The sequence below is a fragment of the Chlorocebus sabaeus genome, chromosome 26 (assembly GCF_047675955.1).
Source record: "Chlorocebus sabaeus isolate Y175 chromosome 26, mChlSab1.0.hap1, whole genome shotgun sequence".
In the NCBI taxonomy this organism is placed as follows: Eukaryota; Metazoa; Chordata; class Mammalia; order Primates; family Cercopithecidae; genus Chlorocebus; species Chlorocebus sabaeus.
This window is the reverse complement of record NC_132929.1, coordinates 37,915,288-37,938,863: the sequence shown is the minus strand read 5'-3', so window position 1 is coordinate 37,938,863 and position 23,576 is coordinate 37,915,288. Positions and strand designations below refer to the sequence as shown.

The 23,576-nt window shown below is 44.5% G+C and overlaps 1 pseudogene; it reads left to right on the top strand.

The window, feature by feature from the left end:
* Positions 1-8,381: 8,381 nt before the first annotated feature.
* Positions 8,382-10,814, top strand: LOC119628119 (non-histone chromosomal protein HMG-14 pseudogene; annotated as a pseudogene).
* The last annotated feature ends 12,762 nt before the right edge of the window (positions 10,815-23,576 follow it).

The following is a 23,576-nucleotide window of genomic DNA, read 5'->3' as shown; positions in this document are numbered from 1 at the left end:
AGCCACTGGCTGTGTGGAAGCAGCTAACTGTGGGAGGCAAGAATAGAGAAGAGCTGAAGAAGGAAGTTTTTGTTTCCTCAGCATGGTGAGGACCACTCACCAAGGGTGGACAACCAAAAGGAATAATAATGTCCAAGGCACTTACAACCACTCTTGGAAGCTTGCATCTCTTCATCCATGTTTGTGGTCATTGTTAGGTTTATCATATACTTTTATTAAAAGTTGCTCAGTAAAGTATCCAGTGTAGTTTATTTTCTTTCCTTAAGAGAATTTAATAAAATTTTAGGAGTATCAAGCAAAGCTCAAGCCTTCATAGGCAGTTATTCCTGGTTCAATCTTTTCCTAGAACAGATTCCTTTTTTTTTTTTTTTTCCTGAGACAGGGTCTGGCTCTGTGGCCCAGGCTGGGGTGCAGACGTGAGATCCTGGCTCACTGCAACCTCCGCCTCACACCTGTAATCCTAGCACTTTGGGAGGCCAAGGCGGACCGATCACTTGAGCTCAGGAGTTGGAGAACAGATTTCTGACATATAAAAACTATCCTTCATTTGATAGCTATTCCCCTGAGACCTCTGTGGTCCACTCCACATTTTGACTCTATTTATCAACGAATTTTTAAAAATCACTAAGCACTTATGGTCATTTCCTGATAAAAAGTATTGAACTTTTCAGTCATAGTCCCTTTATGTATGTTTGATACGAATCATCAGAGAAATCTAAAGCAACATACACACAGATCCTGACTTGCCATGGTTCGACTTAAGATTTTTCAACTTTACAGTGATTTGAAGGCAATGTTGAAATATCTTAAGTTGCATCATCGCTTTAGAACCAAGTTGAAAAAGTACCATAATAACTGTACTTCGAGTACCCATACAACCATTCTGTTTCTTACTTTCAGTATAGTATTCAATATATTACAGGAAATATTAACACTTTCTCATAAAATAAGCTTTTTGTTAGAGGATTTAGCCCAACTGTGGGTGAGGCTAAGCTATGAGGTTCTGTGGGCTAGGTATATTAAATGCATTTTTGATTTATGATATGTTCAGCTTTTGATGGGTTTATGGGGACTGCAACCTTATCAAAAGTCGAGGAGCCCATCTCTGCTTGTGTGAAACTCAGGTGAAATGAAACTGCTCTGTGACTTAGCATCAGGAAACCTCAATTTGAATTCCTCCTCCACCACCTTGAACTAAATCACTTCAGCTTTCTGAGCTATCTACCTGTAATATCTGCTTAATAGGGACGCTGTGAAGATTAAATAAAATGACATGTAGGAATGTGCTTGTGTTCCCAAATACATGGTAGTTAGATTAATTTATGATCATTGAATCAGCATCACTACTTTTTTTAGAGAGTTCTCAATAATTTAAAAAATTCTTAGGATGGGCTCAGTGGCTCACGTCTGTAATCCCAGCACTTTGGGAGGCCAAGGCAAGAGGATTGCTTGAGCCCAGGAGTTCAAGACCAGCCTGGACAACATAGGAAGACCTCATCTCTACAAAAAAAAAAAAAAAAAAAAAAATACATAAACATTTGCTGGGTATGGTGGTGCATACCTTTGACCCCAGCTACTTCGAAAGCTAAGGCAGGAGGATAGCTTGTGCTCTGTTGGAGGAGATTGCAGTGAGCCATGATTACACCACTGCACTCCAGCCTGAGCGACAGAGCAAGATCCTATCTCAAAACAATAATAATAATATAAAATAAATAATACATCATTTAAACAAATGGTTATTTAGAACAGACCACGAACCAGGCCTGTGCTCTGGTGGAGAGAAAAACAGTGAATGAGATGGTTATAGTTCTTGCTCTCATGGAACTTACAGTCTAGAAAGGAATACAGACTAGCATGCAGATCGTTACAATGAGGGGTGCCAAGAGATATGATGTAACAATAACTTTGTTATTCTCATACTGTATTCACCCCAAATCTGCATCTATGTCGCTTTTATAGTCTGTAAAGCCAGGATATAAAAGTGTTGGGCAATCTCAGGGCACAATTGTACCACATGACAGATCCATTATCGGGCGTGAAGGCAGGTGCTCTGTGTGACTCGACACAGGAATAGTAGAATGGCCACACCTCACCCACCTCAATAGCCATTGCAAGATTTTGTTTTTCTTATGAGATTTTATTGTGCAAGTTTTGTGTGCCATCAAGACCACAGGCTAGAGCCCGTCTTTGTTTTATTTCATTTTTTTAAAGAAAAATTTAATTTTGGCCTGGTGCAGTGGCTCACCCCTGTAATCCCAACACTTTGGGATGCCGAGGCAGGTGGGTGCCTTGAGTCCAGGAGTCTGAGACCAGCCTGGGCACCATGGCAAAACCTTATCTCCACAAAAAAATACAAAAAATCAGCTGGGCGTTGTGGCACACATCTGCTGTCCCAGCTACTTGGGAGGCTGAGGTGGGAGAATGGCTTGAACCTGTGAGTTTGAGGCTACAGTGAGCCATGTTCATGCCACTGCACTCCAGCCTGGGTGACAGGGTGAGACCCTGTCTCAAAAAAAAAAAATTAGTTTTATTGAGGTATAAAATTAACTCATTTTAAGTGTACAATCTAATGATTTTTAGTAAATTTACAGAGTTGTACACACAGCACATTTTCCATCATGCATAAAAGAAACCTTAGGTCCCTTTGCAGGCATTCTCTGTTCTTACTCTCAGCCCTTGGCAATCACTAATCTATTTTCTGTCTCTGCAAATTTGCCTATTTTGGACATTCCACATAAATGGAATCAAACAATGTGTAGTCTTTTGTGTCTGGCTTCTTTCATTTCATATCATGGTTTTTTGTTTTTTGTTTTTTTTGAGACCCAGTCTCGCTCTGTCACCAGGCTGGAGTGCAGTGGCACGATCTCAGCTCACTGCAACCTCCGATTCCCTGGTTCAAGCGATTCTCTTGCCTCAGCCTGCCAAGTAGCTGGGACTACAAGCACACGCCCCCACAACCGGCTAATTTTTGTATTTTTAGTAGAGATGGGGTTTCACCATGTTGGCCAGGATGGTCTCGATCTCCTGACCTTGTGATTCACCAGCCGTGGCCTCCCAAAGTGCTGGGATTATAGGCCTGAGAGCAGCATGTTTTTGAGGGGCACCCATGTTATGGCATGGATCAGTATCTATGACTAAATAGGATTCCATCATGTGGATAGTCCACATGTGTTATCTGTTCATCGGCTGATAAACATTTGGATTGCTTCCACTTTTTGATGATTATTCTTGATTTCACTTAGTCCTTCCACGAATCAGCCAGATTTCTGACAGTTATCTTTGTTTTTGCCCCAAGTGCAAAAACACAATGGCATTTTTGCCATTTTCCTGCTTGGTCTCTGTTTGTTTGTTTGTTTGTTTTTCTTTTGCCATCTTTCTGCTTGATGTCTGTCTTTCTCCTGCCTTTCCCTGTTGCTTCTCCCTTTCTCTTGCCTCACTATCTGTTAGTAAGCATAAAGCACGATTCACTGGTAAGAGCCTTGAGTAACAAGCGGGAACACCTGGGTATAAGTCTGGGTTTAAGCCTGCTGTTAACTAGACCCTCACTGAGCCATAACTATTTCATTTAGGAGAGATCAACTAGAACACAATTTTATTCTTTTAGCAGAATCATTTTCTTAAAATTTTAGTTAGAATCCTGAGACACGCCAGATTAGATTGCCACAAGGTTTGAAGTGGAGGGTGGATCTTGGGGTCCTGTTGACTCTGTCCTTGAAATAGTCTGTGGACCTCAGAACTTGAGTACTCAGTTTAAAATCCCCTGGATTAGTAGAGTTCTAAGAGTATATAAAAGCGTTTTTAAAACCTCAGATGTCCTAGTCCTTTTCCAACATATCCGTATGAAAGGAATCAGGGGTCGTGGCAAAAGCATTCGATATCAGAATCAGAGGACTTCCAGGACTTCTTACCTCTGTAATCTTGGACAAATTATTTAACCTGAATCTTAGTTTCCTCAAGTGTCAATTGGAAGTGGTAATATGTACAGTGGTGACACATCATATGCACATTTAATGTGCAGGAATTCAGGGGTACAATTAGCACAAAGAGAATTTAGTTATAGTGCTGGACCTGCTATTTGTCCTCAGCTCCACTCCTCACCCTTCATCTGCTGTGTCTTGGGCAAGGGGGCTGACCTCCACAGGCTGCATCTGACAGATGCCCTTTCTGCTGGCTTCCAGCTGTGATCCACCTACAGAAGACACCAGTGGGCAGGAGTGAGATTCCTTGGTTATGGAGAGCCTTAATGTGTTGGCTTTCTCAAACGATGGTTGTAGTAGTAACGAAAAGGTTATGTTGACAGACTCAGGACCTCCTGGTTAGCCAGGGTAGTATAGGCCATGGTAATAGCTGAGGTCATGCACACGTTTTCTCCTTCCTGGATGCAGTGTTATTCTACCTGGAGATGATGTAATGGACTGTGTCAGTTGGCCTCCAGCCAGGAAATCATGCCTGCAAAAGAGCACCAGCTGCAGTAGTAACGTCGGAATTTGTGGAATCTACTGGAGGGCAGGAAGAAAGTCTCAAGTATTTCTCCTCGTTCTTCTCTTCTTGGGTGGCTTCACTAGGAGTGGCTGCATTTCCTTTATGGCTGCAGTTCTCGCTGAACAGGCCTACCTTGTTCCAGCTTAACTTCAGTGATCCCAGCCCCTAGTTCTGGTGTAATTTCCTCCAGCCGAGGGGTGGCAGAGGCTTTCAGAAATCAGGAATGGCTGGGTTGCTTCACTGTCTTTTATTTGGCTTCCGTATTAGTCCGTTCTCACGCTGCTAGTAAAGACATACCCAAGACTGGGTAATTTATAAAGGAAAAGGTTTACTGGACTCACAGTTCCACATGGCTGGGGAGCCCTCACTATCATGGTGACAGGTGAAGGAAAAGCAAAGTACATCTTACATGGCGGCAGGTGAAAGAGCTTGTGCAGGGGAACTCAGATCTCGTGAGACTTATTCACTACCACAAGAACAATAGCGGGGAACCTTCCCCCATGATTCAGTTACCTCCACCTGGCCCTGCCCCTGACATGTGGGGATTATGGCAATTCAAGGTGAGATTTGGGTGAAGACATAGCCAAACCATATCAGCTTCTTAACTCTCTTCTGGACATTCCTATCCCCTGTGCAACTATTTCCGGGTAATTAAGCCCCTCTGTTTGAATACCTAGAATGGTTTCTGTTTTTTTGACTGGACCCTAATCAATGCAACTAAACCCTTGACAAAAAAAGAGAGGGAAAGAATAAGAATCTAAACAGGTTGGGCAATTCCACTAGCCATTCCTCTCAATGAGCCTGTGCCCTGGAGTGAGGGTGAGGTAGGAGACATGGAACCCTCACTTATTATCAGGTCTTAGTGTCCCTCATTGGGGTTTTTGTTTTGTTTTGTTTTGTTTTGTTTTTGTTTTTGTTTTTGAGATGGAGTCTCACTCTGTTGCCCAGGTTGGAGTGCAGTGGTGTGATCTCAGCTCACTGCAACCTCCGCCTTCTGGATTCAAGCGACTCTCTTGCTTCAGCCTCCTGAGTAGCTGGGATTTATAGGCATGTGCCACCGTGCCCACTAATTTTTGTATTTTTTTAGTAGAGAGGGATTTACCATGTTGGCCAGGCTATTCTCAAACTCCTAACCTCAAGTCATCCACCTGCCTTGGCCTCTCAAAGTGCTGGGATTACAGGTGTGAGCAACTGCGCCCAGCCCCCTCATTGGGTTTTAAGTTGTGGAGGTTTTGGTATATCCTGGCCTCTAAGGCAAACGAACTTACTTACATAGACACAAAATTATGTATCCTCTATTTCATGGTCAGGAGATGTTAAGTGTATGTGATTTCACCTTCCATGGTGACTACGGAACCCAACCCCTCGTGCAAGATGAAGCTCTGCTGAGAATCACAGGGCAATATGAGAATCAGATAAAATAGTATGAGTGAAAGCACATTATAAACTATAAAATTTCGGCCGGGCGCAGTGGCTCAAGCCTGTAATCCCAGCACTTTGGGAGGCCGAGACGGGCGGATGACGAGGTCAGGAGATCGTAGACCATCCTGGCTAACACGGTGAAACCCCGTCTCTACTAAAAAATACAAAAAAAAACTAGCCGGGCGAGGTGGCGGGCGCCTGTAATCCCAGCTACTCAGGAGGCTGAGGCAGGAGAATGGCGTGAACCCGGGAGGTGGAGCTTGCAGTGAGCCGAGATCTGGCCACTGCACTCCAGCCTGGGCGACAGAGCGAGACTCCGTCTCAAAAAAAAAAAAAACTATAAAATTTGAAACAAACATAGGACATTATTATTACTTACATTCCAAACCCCCGTCATCCAGGAACAATGCAATTTAAATCTTTTTATAGGACTTGAGAAGTTACTTTGAAGGTTTTTTAGAGTTCTCCGCTGTTTTCTGTTTTATTATTTTATTTTATTTTGCTTTTTTGGAGACGGGGTATCACTCTGTCACCCAGGCTGGAGTGCAGTGTGGTGTGATCATAGTTCATTGTCACCTTGAATTCCTAGGCTCAAGTGATCCTCCCACCTCATCTTCCAAAAGTGCTGGGATTACAGGCGAGCCGCTGAGCCTGGCCTCTCCATTGTTTTCTATTAAAAAAAAAAAAAAAAAAAAAAAAAGGGAAACTAAATCATGATTCCTAGGGAAGATAAGGAGAGTGCATTTAACCTAATGGTCTCATTTCTTAACTAGAAACACATGAAACAAAAAGTTATTTGAGCCCAGAAGTTGGAGGCCAGCCTGAGCAACATAGGGAGACCCCCGTCTCTACAAAAAAATTTAAAATCAGCTGGGTGAGGTGGCGCGTGCCTGTAGTACCAGCTACTTAGGAGCCTGAAGTGGGAGGATTGCTTGAGGTCAGGAGTTCAAGGTTGCAGTGAGTAGTTATTGTGCCACTGCACTCCAGCCTGGGTAACAGAACGAGACCCTGTCTCAAAAAAAAAAAAAAAAAGTTGCATTCTTTGTTTTCCCCTGTAAAATGCATTAGAATTTACAGAATTATGAAGAGATTATCCAGTTCTTTGTTTTGGAGATGAAATTGGCATGGGAAAAAGTACGACATTTGGCTTTACTTGCTAGGTGCTCAATGTTAAGTTAGTGCTCCTGGCCGGGCGCGGTGGCTCACGCCTGTAATCTCAGCACTTTGCGGGGCGGAGGTAGGTGGATCACGAGGTCAAGAGATCAAGACTATCCTGGCCAACATGGTGAAACCCCTGTCTCTACTAAAAATACAAAAAAAAAAATCAGCCGGGCGTGGTGGCATGCGCCTGTAATCCCAGCTACTTGGGAGGCTGAGGCGGGAGAATCGCTTGAACCCAGGAGGTGGAGGCTGCAGTGAGCCGAGATCACGCTATTGCACTCCAGCCTGGAAACAGAGCAAGACTCCTCTCAAAAAAAAAAAGTTAATGCTTCTTAGTATTTCCCTATATGTTTCTTCTAAAATCAATGCTAAACTTAGAAAAGAAAAAGAAGCTTACAATTTCATTATTCTCTTCTCTGAGTCAGAAAGATGATTTTTGATGATAAGATTTTCACATTGCTGCAGTAAACCACAAATTATACCGATGTGAACTAGGTCCTCACACATTTTTCCTCCCCAAATATGATCTTGTGGGCATCTATTTTGAACCGATGTCTTTTTTTAAGCCTTTGTTCAAATCTTCCTTCAACTTGCTTTATGACCCCTATCTTTTAGGACCAAGGACTGAACATTCTTTTTTATTCTAAGAGGTAATGAAGCTAAGGAAGCTAACGGGACATGAATGCAAGCTGACCTGTTCAGTTACTAATTTGCATTTTACAAAATAATAACAACAATGACGGTGATGACAAGTGCCCTAAGATTGTTATCTTGGGTTTCTTAGAGTTGAGAAACCGTTGCTAGCCAAACCTCCCAAGACTCTCCCTGGTTGTTGAGTTTGATAAATTTGTCTCTCTGGTGACACATACCTGGCTGGACCAACAGAGTGATGAAATTCTCTCCTTCTTGTCTAATTTTTCTTTTGGACTCTACTCAGCAATACATCTGAATTTCTGTGTAGGTGTCCAGCTTTTAGATTTTTCCAAGTGTTTCCAAAAATGTAATAAAACGGGCATGGTTGTTCAAGCCTACAATCCCAGCACTTTGGGAGGCCAAGGCAAGAGGGTAGCTTGAGCCCAGGAGTTTAAGACCAGCCTGGACAACATGGCAAAACCCCATCTCTACAAAAATTAGAAAATTAGGAGGCGGGCTCCCGATCCAGGTCCATTCCGTTCTCCCACCACCTTCGCTGTGGGTCTCAGCAGCTCAGGCGGAGGGAGAAGTGGCAGCGGACCGGCAGCCCAGCTTCGACGAGGCTCTTGGTGCGCCATGGCCCGCAGGCACCCGGCACGGCACGTGCCCTCCTCGCCACTAGGATGCCCAAGAGGAAGGTCGGCTCCACCTAAGGGGCTGCCCAGGAAGAGTCCAAGAGGAGATCGGCGCGGTTGTCCGCTAAACCTCCTGCAAAAGTGGAAGTGAAGCCAAAAAAGGCAGCAGCGAAGGATAAATCTTCAGATAAAAAAATGCAAACAAAAGGGAAAAGGGGAGCAAAGGGAAAACAGGCTGAAGTGGCTAACCAAGAAACTAAGCAAGATTTACCTGCAGAAAACGGTGAAACGAAAACTGAGGAGAGTCCAGCCTCCCTGATGAAGCAGGAGAGAAGGAAGCCGAGTCTGATGAACACCATACACCATGTCTGTGGTCTCTGTCTCCCTTCTGGTACAATCCAGAGGAATATTTTTATCAACTATTTTGTAAATACAAGCTTTTTAGTAGCTCTAGAAACGTTTTTGAGAAGGAGGGAATCCCATCTCATCCCATTTTTTAAGTGTAAATGCTTTTTTTTAAGAGGTGAAATCATTTGCTGGTTGTTAATTTTTTGGTACAACCAGAAAATAGTGTGGGATATTGAACTATGGGAAGCTTTGACTGTCTCTGGTGTCAGCTTAACTTTCCATGGATGGGGGGTTAGTTTTCATATCCTATAATACAAAGCATATTAAATGGCAATATGGAGTCAGTTCTGCATTTAATGTCTTGAACATTTTAAATTACTTCTATTCCCATGTTGTTTTTTAGTAGAATTGTTTCCTAAAGAAAACCACTCTTTGTTTATGGCTCTCCCTGTGAGAATTATGTGCAATCTGCAACTTTGGCTGTGGTAGTCCTGATTTCCTAATAACTTTGTTACTGTACTGTGAAAGATTAAAAATTTGAATATGTAGCGTACACGCTATTCCAGTTGTGAATTGGTGGGACGTATGTAACAGCTTATCAACATGTGAAGATACTGGTACCTGATAGCCTCTTAAGGAAAATTTGCTTCGGAATTTCAAGCTGGGAAGTCACTGGAATAACTTTAAAAATGAATTACAATTCATGGCTTTTTAGATTTTTTTTACGTATGTTAAGAATTGTCTGTACTGATCCTCAATCAATAAAATCTCAATTATGAAAGAAAAAAATAAAATTAGCTAGGTGTAGTGGGGTGCACCTGTAGTCTCAGCTATTGGGAGGCTGAGGTGGGAGGATCACTTGAGCCCAGGAGGTTGAGGCTGCAGTGAACTATGACTGTGCCACTGCACTGCAGCCTGGGAGACAGAGTGAGACCCCGTCTGAAAAAATAAAATGAACAGCCCCAAATCAGTGTTTCGAATAGTTTGAAATCAGTCTTATCTGTTGAGACAAGCACTGATGGATGTTGCTAGATTCCTGCCACCCTGTGTGTGTGTGTGAGGGGAAGGCATGCTGGGGGAAGGTAAGGATGGAGACAGAGAGGCAGGGCCTGTTCTGTTTTTCACAGGGCTGAATCTTGCAGCACATGCCATGTAATCAGGCTAAGGACAAATAATCTCTATGAATAAATTTATAGTGAATTGACCTACATTTCACATTAGATAAAACACACTTAAGTCATTAAATGAATTTTTCCCTCTGGTTCATTAGTTCCCAGCATGCTCTGATCCTCTGCTCATTTGTCATATGGCTCATGAAAGCTGAATATGGGAAAAAGAAACTAAATCACTGCATCTGTCCCCTTACCAGGTCAGGCTATGTTCCCCATGTTCCCCACAGAGGAGTTATTACGATGTTGGAGATTGACTGGTTCTGCGGTTGATCTTGGCTGAGAGACTGAGAAGCTACACTCGACATATCGGCCTTGTGGCGTTCTGCCAAGCACTGCGCACATTAGCAATGATGTGCCCGTGCTCACATTACCCAGGAGTCATCTGATGCTGAGAGCTTAGATTCAGCATTATGAGAGCTCTCGAGAATGGGTCTCATCAGAGTTTTGAGCAGCAGGGTTGATGAGTAAAGAGGCTGGCCTTTAAAAAAACTCTCACTTGAAGCTCAAACCTTCAAGTTTTCCTTTCGTCTCTGGAGATACTCACTGAGTAAAGGTGTTGTAGAGGGAACCATTGTGGGTCAGCCCCAAATAGTATTTGCCGTGGCATGTAGGTCCAAGTGGACCTATTTTTTTTAAAGGTGATGTCATTCTTGGTGTGGAACTCACGGTATTTCATGAAGCTGTTGATCTGGCTTTGGAGAGTCTGAAAAACAAGTCAACATTGTAACATTAGCCATTCTAATGAGCCTGGGAGCAGTCGAGTGCAGGATTTTAATACATAAGGGCCAACATACAGTAATGCTCTAGGGTAGAAACAGGAGCTCTGAACAACAGAAAGAAGGAGAGCAGCATGAACAAGGCTGACTATGTGTCATCAGTGGCTGCCCCCAAAGCTCATGGGATCTTAGCTGGCATTACTAGAGTTACGGACAATGGAAAGAAGGTGCACTGGGGAGACTGAAGCTATGATATTTGTCCAGCATTTTGGCCAATATTTTAAGAGGCAAAGTGGAACACGTTCAGGGTAAGTAATACAAAAGATGCCATATAAAAAATGATTCTATCCAAACAACATATACTAAGCCAAACCCAGAGCTGAGGGCTACAGATAACAGAAATGTAGGTGACACCTTCCCCACTCTCAAGGAGAGTTAGTAATGGCTTTCAGTCAGTTAGTAGTGGCTGAAAGAATGTAAGATTCATAGTTAGGTAAAAAGGAAACTCTATATTCTCAAATATTTTAAAAGCAATCATATGAAAGAGGATTAGTCCTGCTCTCTGTGTTACTGAGGTAGAATTAAATCCAGTGGGTGAAAGCCACAAAGACTCAGTTTAGCTCAGTATGAGCTGAAATTAACAACAGTGAGAGGAATTTAAAGGTGCAATGGACAGCTCGAGGGAGTTGTGAGATCCTGCTTCTCAGATGTTTAACAAGAGGCCTGGCTTGGCACTGTGGCTCATGCCTGAGACCCCAGCACTTTGAGGGGCAGAGGTGGGAGGATCAGTTGAGCCCAGGAGTTTGAGGCTGCAGTGAGCCAAGATCACGCTACTGCACTCCAGCCTAGCGAGAGACTCTGTCTCTAAAAAAAGAAAAAGAGCAGGCTGGTCTGGCGCAGTGGCTCACACCTTGGGAGGCTGAGGTAGGTGGATCACTTGAGCCCAGGAGTTTGACATCAGCCTGGGCAACATGGCAAAAACCCTGTCTCAACTGAAAATATAAAAATAAGCTGGGCGTGGTGGCATGTGTCTGTAATCCCAGCTATTTGGGAGGCTGAGGCAGGAGAATTGCTTGAACCCAGGAGGCGGAGGTTTTGGTGAGCTGAGATCACGTCACTGCACTCCAGCCTGGGAGACAGAGCAAGACTCCATCTGAAACAAACAAACAAACAAACAAAAAATAAAAATTAGCCAGTTTCATAATGTGGTCTCAAAATAAATAAATAAATAGATAAAAATTTTTAAATTGATTTTTTAATAATAATTAAGAACAGGCCTGATGACCAGTAGTAGAGGTGGTGACTGGCACATATACTCCCCTATTCATTCACTATTTACCATGCTCCATACCAGTGCACCAAGTACATTCGTGTGTTCCAAATTTTATGGATATAGTGGTGAGCAAAATCAAAGACCCGTCTCTCATGTAGCTTATACCTCATGGAGAGAGACAAACATGAATCGAACAATCACAGGAGTGTATGTAAAACTGCAACTGGGAAAGTGTTTGATGGAAAGGCCCACTGGATGTTACAAGGGCAGATAAAAGGGTGTTTGACCTATCACGGGAGGCCGGAGATATCCTTGATGAGAAACCCTCAACTGAGCTGAGATCCGCAGGCTGGGTTGGGGTATAGAAGGGTGTTCCAGGCAAAAAGGACAGACTACGCAGGGTTCTATGGTAGGAAGAAAACTCTTAGATAACAGGGAGATGATTGTCAATGACATTTAAAGTCTCTTTCTTTTTACAAATTTTTATCTATTTATTGAATAGGTAATCCATAAATTGAACAAATTTCAAAGGTATGAAAGGGTACAGAGTGAACAGCAAGCCTCCCTTACTGCTCAGACCTTCTAGAGACAATCACTCTTGCCAGGTTTTTCTGGTCCTCCTAAAGGGATTCGATGCATCAACTAATATTCCTTTTTCTTCCCTCCACAAAATTGTAGTACCCTCTACACCATTTTACATCTTGCCTTATTCTCCTAACAATGTATCTGAGGCCCTCTCGGCACATTCACAGGTACCCTGCAGGTGTTTTAGCAGCCACACAGCAATCCAGTGAAGGAGGAACCATAGGTGAGCTGGCCTCTCCTCTACCGAGGCCATGTAGGAGAACTGCAAGCAAAACAGCAGTGAATATCCTTGTATGCACAAAATTTTGCAAATCTATGATTGTCTGTAATGCAAACTTTGGTTTTCTTCTTTATGTTGTGTCTGATTACAATAGTAATACATGCTTACAGGAAAATATTTGCAGAAATATATAATGCAGAATGTGAAAGTACTCAAGAATCTCACCTTTCATAACCACTATGGCTATTCGTTTGTCCAGATGATTTCTAATCTAGAATAATTGAAAAAGAAGGGGGATGTCGCACCCAGAGCATAAGGCAGATTCCAGAATCTCTCCCTCCCTATGGTTTGGAGTTCACATGGAGAGAAGCTGTAATTCCTCCCAGAGGGTGCTGATGCATTCCTCTACTATAATAACTGTTTCTCACTTGGATTCTACAGATGACTTTGGGATACAAATTGATTTGTCAATGAAGGTGTATTTTCCAAGTAAGGGATCTAAAACTTTCATCAGATTCTTTTTTTTTTTTTGAGACAACTTTCCCTCTTGTCTTCCAGGCTGGAGTGCAATGGCATGATCTCGGCTCACTGCAACTTCTGCCTCCCAGGTTCAAGTGATTCTCCTGCCCCAGCTTCCCAAGTAGCTGGGATTACAGGTGCCCGCTACCACACCTGGCTAATTTTTGTATTTTGAGTAGAGATGGGGGTTTCACCATATTGGCCGGGTTGGTCTCAAACTCCTGACCTCATGTGATCCTCCCTCCTCTGCCTCCCAAAGTGCTGGAATTACAGACGTGAGCTGCCGCGCCTAGCCTCATCTAATTCTTCAAGGGGTATATGACCGCCCACCAAAGTTAAGAGTATCTACTACTAGAAAGAGCCGTCAGATAAGTTTCCTTTTTCATTGAAGAGTGGTATTAAATCCTGCCAACTACACCAAAAAGAAAAAAGAAAGAAAGAAAAAAGAGTTGTGTTAGTTTTAGCAGAGGGTTTTTCCAAGGGTTCCTAAATTATTGCAGAATTTAAATAAATTATTTAGCCTCATCTATTAAATAAGGGGTAATAATGGCAACTCATGGGGTGGTTATGAGGATTAAATAAGTTCATATTTGCAAGCACTTAGAAAGTTGCTGTCAAATCATAAGCCCGATTACATACATGTTTGTAAAGTAACACTAGTTCACGTGTTCCCTGCCTGTCCCAACCTCGAGGAGAAAACCAAGGTCCTTAGTAAAGAGCAGAAGACTTTTGACAAGCAGCCAGACCTCCTGAATAATTTCTAATACAGAATCTTCCCTAGGCAGCATGCTATCCCTATCCAGAGATCAAAACAGATCTAGGTCATTTGAGGAAGTAGCCAGGCAAAGGATGTTGAAGCACTGCGGTAAAACTCAGTGTTAATTATGCAGCTAGGAAGGACAGTTTTTTGTAGTTTAAAAGAAAGCAAATTATATGTAGACTAGATAGATACATGCATACAAATGTATATACATATGTACCTGTGTCTGTATATCATATTTATAAGAAACTATTTAATTTTAAATTGAGGATTTTTTTTCAACAGCAAGAGAAGGAGTTACCTCTAAACGAAAATACATGAAAATTTACAGTCCAGGATGTGTAACCAGCAGGAATTACGATCACTTTACTCTTTCCTCATCACCTCCCCTTGCCAAAAACTGTGTATGTACACATAGACATAATTATATCATTTTATTACTTATAGAATAATGCAGTTGAATTATGTTATCAAAAAGGTACTTCAAGTATTTCAGATGCTTTGAGGACTGTTGAAAAAGTGCATGTGCACGTCGATCTCAGGTCCTATTTTTTTCTCCTTCCATCTCACCATGCGGTGTCATAGAGTCCCAGTCCTGCACTCAGTAAGCCTTAGGTGGGGGAATTAATTCAGTTCTGTCTCATGAAGTACTAAGCACAATGGCCAAGCGCAGTTGCTCGTGCCTGTAATCCTAGTGCTTTGGGAGGCCGAGGGGGGCGGATTGCCTGAGCCCAGGAGTTCGAGATCAGACTGAGAGCAACATGGTAAAACCCTGCCTCTACTAAAAATACAAAAATTAGCTGGGTGTGGTGACACACACCTGTAATCCCAGCTACTCGGGAGGCTGAGGCACAAGAATTGCTTGAACCTGGGAGGTAGAAGTTACAGTGAGCCCAGATTGCACCACTGCACTCCAGCCAGAGTGAGACTCTGTCTCCAAAACAACAACAACAACTAGTACTGAGCACAAGCATGGAGCATCTAGTCTGTGCCAGAAGCATGGCATAAAGCAGAGAGAAATCAAATGGTGTCTCTAGGCTCTACCTCTGTCGGCTTGTCTGTAAAATAAGGTGCTTGAATTAGATGATTAATCTCTCTTTTCCTAGCTCTGACTTCTATAATAAGAAGTAAAGCCAAGCAGTCGTTTGTATCTAAAAATCTTCAGAACATTTACCAATAGGCTTCATGATCATCAAACTGCCACACAAATCTCATCACCTCTACTGTGGTCCCTCCAGCACTTGAATCATTAGCAATGTATCATTAATGCTGATAATGCATCATTAATAATGACAGGTTTTTTGTACAGTGCGTCATAATACCAAGAACTCTTCACAACAACCATGGGCCAGAGAGCTCTGGCAGTCTCATCCTTGCTTTTACAGACGAGGAAACTGAGATTGAGAAAGGTTGAAGGTGGCAGAATAAGGACTTGAACTCATGTCTAACTTGTGGTCAGGGCTCTTCCCACCCCTACCACCACTGCACTTATGAAATGCTGGTGGGCACTGCCCCCACTGTGTGCCTACATCTTCTCTCCCATCCACATGAGCAGGGGCAGTCCTATACAATTTCTTTATTGCACACGCAACACTGTGCCCACTGGGCACCTGCTTCACTCTGCATTCAGTGCAGGCCCCATCCCACACTTTCTTGGCAGGACTGGGAGCTGCTGTGGGGTGAATCAGGGCTCTGTGGCCCAGCCCAAGAGAAAGAAGTTTAATAGAGAGACCTAGGCACAGGCTCTGGCTGCCTGCCCTGGCAGAGGCACTCCCCAGGGCAGAAGCACAAACCCAGAGTTCTTTGTCCATCTTATCCCAGCATGAGCAGGCCCTGAATTGTTCATTGAAACTCCTTGAAGGAAGCTTGCTGTCAATTAGATTTGTTCTGTTTAAGGTTTAGATCTCAACAAAGATGAGTGGGTCATTTCAGTGCTTCTGTGAGTGACTCTGAGAGTCCTGAAGCCAAGGCTGCCAGCCGGCCGGCCTCAGCCATCCAGAACATGCTCCCACATTGACCTGCCTGAGGCCAGCCCTCGTGGGATGTTTCCAATAGTAATGATAAAAAATGTGCTTGAGCTTAGGTGGCAGTGGGAATATTTTTCAAAACACAGTCACATTCAAACAAATTCTGGGGCAGGCATGACCAACTCCTTTACAACCTAGGGAAGAGAGATTAACTATGGGGAATTGGGTCCATGGAACTATTAGGTTGCAAAGTTGAGACAGGAATGCAGACCTTCCATACCTAGCCATATGATCTCTGCATTCTACCAGAATTCCACCACCCTGTAGAGCTGGTCAGGTTTATTTTGGAGACTCTCTCTCCTGCTCCAGGTTCCAGGGCTTTTCAAGAGTCAGAGGGCCGGGCACAGTGGCTCACACCACTTTGGGAGGCTGGGGCGGGCAGATCACCTGAAGTCAAGAGTTTGAGACCAGCCTGGCCAACATGGTGAAACCCCGTCTCTATTAGAAATACAAAAATTAGCCGAAGGGTGCCTGTAATCCCAGCTAATTGGGAGGTTGAGGCACGAGAATTGCTTGAACCCAGGAGGCGGAGGTTGCAGTGCACCAAGATGGAGCCACTGCACTTCATCCTGGGCGACAAGAGTGAAACTCCATCTCAAAAAAAAAAAAAAGAAAAGAAAAGAAAAAGAGAACCCCTACCTCATCATGAAACTGAGTCCTGCCTTCCTCTGGTTAATGGCATGAGTTCTGAAGTTGCCCTCTTCTTCTCCATCCACCTCATGAAACCTCTGTCTTTCTAAACCAATCATGGCTCCGAGGGAAATTCAGTAGGATTACATGTATTTGCACACAGATGTGAATTGATGAATGTTAACATACTTGTCAGGAATACTTGCGGAATCCCAAAGCATAGGACTCTCTAAGGGTGAAATTTCAAGAGCTATTTGTAAGCACACAAAATGCACTGTAAGGTGTCTGCTTACTCCTTCAACTCTGTTCCAGATTCCCTACACAGCATGGAGGTTTGGTGGGATCGAGGGGAAGAGATGCTCAGGCCCAGAACATCTTTGCACTTCTGAGCCCATGAGCAGTGACAGTAAGAAAAGTGGGCAGACAGAATGCAAAAGAGCTGTGCCCACCCAATTCAAGTACAGACAACGGATTATCCCATGTGACACAGCTGCTGAGAACAAAGTCAGGTTCATGATGCCACAGACCCGTTCCTACCAAGGAGACCAAGGCACTTCGTGCTCCCAAAGTCATCCTAGAACGATTGAACTGGGTTCCCAGCACTGTGAGGCCACAAAGCTCCAGACCAGCCATTCTTTTGCCACCCTTGCTCCTCACCCCTGCTTGTTCTGGAAGCCCAGGTGCACTTCTGCAGCAAGGGAGCACTAAATAATCCACCCCAGACTCTGGGGCTGTGCCAGGCTGCCGACTTTTCCACAGGAACCTTGGGGCTCATTGGTTTATGGATTTCCCCAATCAAAAAACAAAGAATCCCAACTACCTCTCCTTTTCATCTACTGTTGTTACACATCTCTCCAGACTGTCTCTGAATCTCCTGCTTCCTTCCCTGCTGTGATTGAAGTGGGCACTTTAGAAGCAGACTCATCTTCTCTCCTGTCTGCTCTAGGCTTTCAGCTTCATGCAGCAGTGCTCCCCCAAAGCCCAGCTATTCCCTCCTCCCTAAGAGTCCCTCCACTAATGCACCATCAGGAACCCCTGCTGCTAGCAAGAGGAATAGGAATGCTAACCTTAGCTGGGCGCCGTCACAGCTCAGGCTCCGTGCTAAGCGCTTGTCTTGCATTTCCTCATTTAATCCTAACAAATGAATGATCTAAGCGCTATTTTTGTGTGTGCGCCAATTTTACAAGTGGGGAAACTGATGCACAGGCAGGGGAAGTAATTTGCCCAAGATCACATGGTTGGATCGTGGAGGAACTGAGGTGTTCCTGCTAATACAAACAAGCTTCAGGGAATAGCTTGGTGCTTTTAACTTCAGAAGCTCTAGAATAAATTCCTTAAAGGGGAATGATGGGATCAAACAGAAAGCACAATTAACATTTTAGATAAATCTTTCCAAATTGTTCCCCAAAATGGTTTTATACATTATACTTCCATCAACTATGTATGAGAATGCTTGTTGTATCCTTGCCAGTAGTGGATATTTTCAGTTTTGTATCCCATTCCGATAAATAAGGATTTTGTTTTCATTTTCATTCTTTAGTTACTGGTGAGGAGGAGCACATGTTCATGTTTATTGGCCCGTTATACTTTTCTGCCCAGATATAAATGTTAATAATATGAAACAACTGATTTCCTCCCCAGAATCCACATTTCCTTTATTCCCTGTCATGATCATCCACTAGTTACCCAAAACAGAAATCCAGGAACAGACTTTGGGTCTTCCTTCTGCTCTTCTTTCTTTCTTTTCTTTTCTTTTTTTTTTTTTTGAGATGGTGTCTTGCTCTGTCACCCAGGCTGGAGTGCAGTGGAGTGATCTTGGCTCACTGCAACTTCCACCTCCTGAGTTCAAGTGATTCTCCTGCCTCAGCCTCCTGAGTAACTGGGATTATAGGTGCGCGTCACCACATCTGGCAAATTTTTGTATTTTTAGTAGAGACGGGGTTTCACTATGTTGGCCAGGCTGGTCTCGAACTCCTGACCTCAGGTGATTCACCCACCTCAGCCTCCCAAAGTGCTGGGATTACAGGCATGAGCCACCACCCCTGGCCTCTTTCTGCTCTTCTTTCTACAGCTAGTCAATCTTGACTGCCTCTTATATGCTTCTGGGATCAACTCCATACTGTCCCCACAATCCCCTGGATGGTGCAGGCTGTCATCACCATTCTCAGAACAGTCCTTGGGGGATGCTGCTGAGGTAGCTACTGCACAGGCCTTGTCTTCTTTTATTCTCAATAACCTTAGAGTGGGTGCTATTGTCCCCATTGTCCACTGCCCTCTTCTTCTCCATCCACCTCATGAAACCTCTGTCTTTCTAAACCGATCACGGCTCCGAGGGAAATTCAGTAGGATTACATGTATTTGCACACAGATGTGAATTGATGAATGTTAACATACTTGTCACCATCATGAGGGAGGATCACCTTCCTCCACCCCCTTCTCTGCTGCTCCAATGGCTTCCTCTCCTTGTCTTCTTGTCCCCATATCCAAAGCTTTCACCTTCTGAGGAAGACCACACGCCTGCTTTCAGCCTGCCTGGCCCCAGGGAAGGCCCAGCCGGGTCAGAGAGCCCATGGACAGGCCACATGATTCAGAAGCTGAGACAGTGAACCCTGACTCTGACCAGCTTTCTTGCTCTTTCTAAAGTGGACTTGTCATCTTCTCCTTTTCCCTGTATCTGTTCACATCTCCCTTTTCTTTACCCTCACTCCCGTTTCTAATCTTGTTTTCTCTGTGGCTCTTGCTTAGTATAGCCTTTCTTCCTCTGTGTTTTCCCATTTGTTTCTCTGTCAGCCTTTTCTTTCTTTGAGATGGAGTCTCACTCTGTGGTCCAGGCTGGAGTGCAGTGGTGTGATCTCAGCTCACTGAAACCTCTGCCTTCCGGGTTCAAGTGATTCTCCTGCCTCAGCCTCCCAAGCAGCTGGGCTTATAGGCACCCGCCACCACGCCCAGCTAATTTTTGTATTTTTAGTAGAGATGGGGTTTCACCATGTTGGCTAGACTGGTCTCGAACTCCTGACCTCAGGTGATCTACCTGCCTTTGCCTCCCAAAGTGCCAGAATTACAGACGTGAGCCATCGTGTCCGGCCTCCTGTCAGTCTTTTCTAGTCCCACTCATTTAATTGCCTTTTTGTTTCCTTGCAGGGAGAATAGGATCTCAGGGCCCCAAGAAGGAAGCAGCAGGGAAAGGCACTACCTGATCCTCCACTGCAGGCAGAAAACAACTTCTGCTTTCTCTTGCTGCCTCTCGGGGTCAGCATGCAAGCCCAGGTGGGGTCCACCCCACCACAGACCCTTGCCCACTGGCCCTAAGGCTGGCCATTACCGTCACGTGGGCCCTCTAATCCGCAGGAGTCAGCGTTCTCACCCCGAACTGCCATGATTCTCTCCCTGCTCACGTGGTTTCCTTGTGGCCGCTCTTGCCCCCTTTCCTGAAATCAGGAAAAGGACCTTTGCCTCTGAGCGTCAGAAGGGGAGGAGTCCAGTGGAGCCCACTGAACCACCACCATCTGTGTTTTAGAATCTTTGGTGATTCTGACAATTCGAGTTCTCCATGGATGACAATATCTGCGGCCCAGTAAACTGGTTTAGAAAAACTTCATTAGCTGCCTGCCGCAGGGGAGCAAAGGGCCAGTCTGCCCCTCAGGTTCACCCTACTGTGCTGTTGAGGCAGGGGTCCCTGGGCCCTCCCACCTGAGTCCCACACCCTTGCTCCTCTCCTCAGATGAGGCTGGGACAGTTGATCTGCAGAGCTGTGGTGTACCCGCAGCAGGGGATGAGTAACACCCCTTCCCTACCCAGACAGCTGCCCTACAGCCTCCTTGTTCCTGCTTCTGGCTCAAGAGCCTGCTTAGATCAGGGTCTCTTCTGTTACACCCGTTTTTACTCTCAATCGGTTTTGTTGAATTTAACTGGGGTTTCGAAGATTAAAAACAAAGTCAACATTTATTTCGTGATTCTCTGGAAGCCCAGTTGCAGTTTAATCTTCGCAACAGGCTCCCATTTCCACCAAGGTTATAGGGTCTCCACCACTGTTCCCTACTGCCTCTTTTTTTCTTTTTTTTTGAGATGGAGTCTCACTCTATCGCCCAGGCTGGAGTGCAGTGGTGCGATCTCGGCTCACTGCAAGCTCTGCCTCCCGGGTTCATGCCATTCTCCTTCCTCAGCCTCCCGAGTAGCTGGGACTACAGGTACCCGCCACCACGCCCGGCTAATTTTTTGTATTTTTAGTAGAGATGGGGTTTCACCATGTTAGTCAGGATGGTGTCGATCTCCTGACCTTGTGATCCGCCTGCCTTGGCCTTCCAAAGTCCTGGGATTACAGGCGTGAGCCACCGTGCCCAGCCCCATCATGCTTCTTAAACCTTGGCATGTATCAGAATCACCTGGTGTGTTTGTTAAAATTCATATTCCTGTGAAATCTCAATCTCGAAGAAATAGCTGCATGCCTGTGTTGATGGCAGCACATAGCCACACCTGCCAAGACATGAATCAAGCTAAGTGTCCATCAATAGATAAACAGATAAAGAAAATGTGGTATATATGCATGCTGGAATACTATCCAGCCTTTAAAAAGAAGGAAATATTGCATTTGCAGCAACATGGATGAGTCTGGAGGATATTATGCTGCTAAGTGAAATAATAAGCAAGCCAGAGATCCTGCGTGCCCCTGCAATGTGAACTCTAAGGTAGTCACACACAGTAGCAGAGAGGAGAATGGTGGTTGCCAGGGGCTGTGGGCAGGGGGATTGGGGAAGTGTTGGTCAAAAGGTACACAGTTTCAGTTATGCAAAGTAATTATCTCTGGAGATAAACAACAACAATAAACAAAGCGTGGTGGCTCATGCCTGTAATCCCAACACTTTGAGTGGCCGAGGTGGGCGGATTGCTTGAGCCCAGAAATCTGAGGCCGACCTGGGCATCATAGTGGGACCCTGTCTCCACAGAAAACTTAAAAATTGGCCAGGTGTGGTGGTGCACACCTGTATTCCCAGCTACTTATGGGGAGGTGGAGGTTGAGATGGGAGGATGGCTTGAGCCCAGGAGTTCAAGACCACAGTGGGCCATGATCACAGCCCTGCACTCCAGCCTTGGCAACAGAGGGATACTGTCTGAAAAAAAAAAAAGGAGAGAGAGAGGCACTACTGATAGAGTATCAAAGAATGTCCACAGTTACCTGGAAAGGCTACTAAAAATATTTGTCTTAGAAAAAAATTAGTGGTTGCCAGGAGTTAGGGAGGAAGGGAATGGCTTCAGATATACAAGGTAGCACAAGAGATCTGGGTGATGGAACTGACTGTCTTCACTGTGTGGCAGTTACATGAATCTGTACATGTGATAAAATCGCACAGGACTAAGGACACACACATATGAGTTCATGTTAAACCTGGTAAAACCTGAAGAAAGTTGCTGGATTTTTATCAGTGTTGATTTTCTGGATGTGATACTGTACTATAGTCATGCAAGGTGTTACCACTGGGGAAGGGTAGGTGAAAGGCCTGCAGGATCTTTCTGTATTATTTTTTTACAATTGCATGTAAACCTACGATTATCTCCAAATACAATGTTGTTTAAAAAAGTTTTAAGATGCATATTCCTGGGACCCTCCCCATACCTACTGAATAGAAATCTCTAAGAGGGTGAAGCCCAGCTATCTATATTTGAGAACAAGCTGCCCAGGGATTCTGTTGTGTAATCAATCTCAAAACCTGTTCTTCTCAAGCCCTGATCTGGTTGAGCTGGAGCTCCCAGTGTCCTGCCTGCTGTGTTTAGGGGGTTTCATTTCCTGAACAGTGTCTTTGTGATTGTGGCTGAGCAGGGCTGGAGGCAGGAGGTAACAAAATATGGCTTTGCACCTGATCTCTTAGTTTTCAAATCTAAGCGTTTCATCTTCCCACAAGCTAGGCAGCTCCCCTGGGTGGGGTCTTGTTCTCTCTTCTCCAACCCTCTCCACCCTCAGCCCAGTGCATGGTGTGAAAGCCCAAAGCTGCAAGTTCAATTTCTCGGGTTCTTTCCTCCCATCCAGCATAGGCCCAAGAGTTTCTCTTTAGGTATTTGAATACTTCCTGAAATAGCAATGCCATTCCCAAAGCCCCTTTCTCCTGCCTCCTCACAGTAAGGACACAGCTTGTCCTTCATCCTACAGTAAACTCCTTGGACCTCTATTTGACAACAATGTGACTCTGTGCCAGGTGCCAGCTAAGCACTTCACTCCAAGCAACTCCATGAAACAAGTAATATCATTATCCTTATTTTTCAGATGAGAGAAATAAGGCTCAGAGAGGTCCTGTGACGTGCTTAAGTCCACACAGCTAATAGATGGTGGAGTGGGGATTTGAACCTGGCTTCTGACCTAGAGTCTACTCTACTACCAAGTTGCTCTGGGCAGGCACCTGCCTCTGTCTCCTTGAGCCTTTGTAGGATATTCCCTGATTGTTCTTTCAATCTTTCCTTCCAGCCTCCCACGCAGGTTCCACAGCTTTGTCAGTTTGACACAGTGCTGTGACTTGACACAAACTCTGCATGAGGCTTGATCACTTACTGGCTGTGTGATCTTAGGTAAGTTAATTAGCCTCTCTGGGTCTCAGTTTCCTCATCTACAAAATCAGATGCTATCTACGCATGGGTTACTGGGAGGGTTGTGTACAGGACTTAGCTCAGCACTACCACTAGTCGTTTACAATGTCATGTATCTAAGACATTTATAATGATTATCCTACGCCTTCGTCTTTTAGGGCAGGGCTTGGTAAACTACAGTTCATGGGTCAAAACTGAACAGTTTTTACATTTTTATTTTTAATTTATTTATTGTTTTGAGGTGGAGTTTCGTTTGTCACCCAGGTTAAAGTCCCGTGGTACGATCTCAGCTCACTGCAACCTCCGCCTCCCGGGTTCAAGCAATTCTCCTGTCTCAGCCTCCTAAGCAGCTGGGATTACAGGCACATGCCGCAAACCCGGCTAATTTCTTTTTTTAATTTTTAGTAGAGATGGGGTTTC